The 2,037-nt window shown below is 45.1% G+C and overlaps 1 non-coding gene across 1 annotated transcript; it reads right to left on the reverse strand.

Annotated features, from left to right (window-relative positions):
• Positions 1-789: 789 nt before the first annotated feature.
• On the reverse strand, positions 790-865 carry TRNAV-GAC (transfer RNA valine (anticodon GAC)). Its single transcript has one exon. It is a non-coding gene; the product is annotated as a tRNA-Val (tRNA).
• Positions 866-2,037: the final 1,172 nt, after the last annotated feature.

The raw sequence follows: 2,037 nt of genomic DNA on the forward strand, positions 1-2,037 counted from the left end.
ACAGTGATAATCAGTAGTAGCTTGATAATGCTATTTATATTATGCTCCAGCTTGGCAAACCTATATCGGGTTTCAGACTTATTTTTTGAAATGTCACTGATTCCTGTAATTGACTACAGCACACTGCTGCTTGACGGTGTGCGGGAGGGGTCAAACCTCTCAGATCTCCTGCTACACAAGCGAGCCTGTGATGCTTAAACGTGAAGGTTGGAAACCCCTAACCTTCTCTAAGGATTGGAGATTTGAGCCATTTAACCTAGTTCGTGTTTTTTTAAATCTCACTTTATCTCTCCCGTTCAACCGTTATTTCATAAACTTAGAGGAAAGCTTAGGTTGTCAGTGCACAAAAAATAAAAAAATCTTTAAAGGCCAAGATTAAGTTAGAGATACTCTCTTTTAAGTCTCTATAAGATAGAACGCTGCTCTTTTAGTTCTTTGCACTTTGAAGATGCTCTTGGTATTCATTGAGGAGTTTTGTTTTTGTTTGTTTTTTTGCTGTATTTTTCTGAAGCTGGAAACGGGGAGAGACAGTCAGACAGACTCCCGCATGTACCCGACCGGGATCCACCCGGCGACGCTCTGCCCACCAGGGGGCGATGCTCTGCCCCTCCGGGGCGTCGCTCTGTTGCGACCAGAGCCACTCTAGCGCCCGGGGCTGAGGCCGAGGAGCCATCCCCAGCGCCAGGGCCATCTTTGCTCCAATGGAGCCTCGGCTGCGGGAGGGGAAGAGAGAGACAGAGAGGAAGGAGAGGGGGAGGGGTGGAGAAGCAGATGGGCACTTCTCCTGTATGCCCTGGCCGGGAATCGAACCCGGGACTTCTGCACGTCAGGCCAACGCTCTACCACTGAGCCAACCGGCCAGGGCTCTTGGTATTCATTGAGACCTGGTTCTGCTGGGTATTAATCATGGTATGAGTGGGAGTAGGAAGTCAGCGATAACCACGCTATCGATTTCTGAGCTCATACTATATGCAAAATCATCGCTCGGGTATTTGGCCCCAACCTCACAACCATTATGACTTGAGAAATGCCGAGACATGCATTTTATAGTAGTAGTAGGAAATAATAGAAATAACAAGGAATTTGACATGCAGTAAGTCTGACTATGCATCCTAGCTTGATGACCTTGGACAATTAACTGAAGTTTTTCCTCACTGATAAAATAAATAAAACAGTGATAGTCCATGGCGACACTATGAGAAATACATAGCATAACAGGTGCGTAGTATTCTTTTCAATGCCTGCTATACAGGAGGAACTCAATATTGCACTAGGTATCTTTATCAGGTTTATGATTCTTGTAAGTAGCAGCGCCGAGAGCTTCCGTCTCTAGCTCACAGTCTACGGCCCTTGCAATAGAGCAAGAATAACTGGTTCATTGAGCAGGCTGAGCTCAGCGGGGCATAAACCTGACATTGTTGTGGTTTTCTGCACTCACTACCTTTAAATATCCTGTCAAATCTCCTTCCCTATTCCCTTAATGGTATGTCGGGGAAGTTCCACAGCATTAAACTCACAGATATAAAAATGTCCAGTGAGCTTAGCCCAGCCAGCTGAAAGTTCCAATGTATTCAGTTCAGACTGTGACTTTGCAGTCCCTCTATTGCTACACTGATACCTATAAGGCTCACTTTTACAAAGTGTGAAAAACCCTCCCTTCTCTGAGCAGCCTCCTGTGCAAGTGGGAAGAGCTTCAGACCATGCTCTGCGGGTGAAGAGGAGATTGAGAACAATTTTGGATTATAACTGAACTGCATTCCTGATGGTTTGGCACAGTTCCTGGGAAAATCTATTTTTTTCTTTTCTCCTATATTAAAGAACAGGTCTGTATCAGTTACCTATTTCTGTGCGACAAATTACCCCACATGTGGAGTTTAAAGCAAAATATATTTATTATCTCACAATTTCTTTCAGGTAGGAATCTGAGCATACCTGATCTGGATACTCGGTATAGGGTCCCTCAAGGCTGCAATTCAAGGTTTCAGCGGGGTCTCACGTGAGCTTACATGGGAAAGACGTGCCTTTGTGAGCAGAATT

Source organism: Saccopteryx leptura, chromosome 8 (assembly GCF_036850995.1).
Source record: "Saccopteryx leptura isolate mSacLep1 chromosome 8, mSacLep1_pri_phased_curated, whole genome shotgun sequence".
Lineage (NCBI taxonomy): Eukaryota > Metazoa > Chordata > Mammalia > Chiroptera > Emballonuridae > Saccopteryx > Saccopteryx leptura.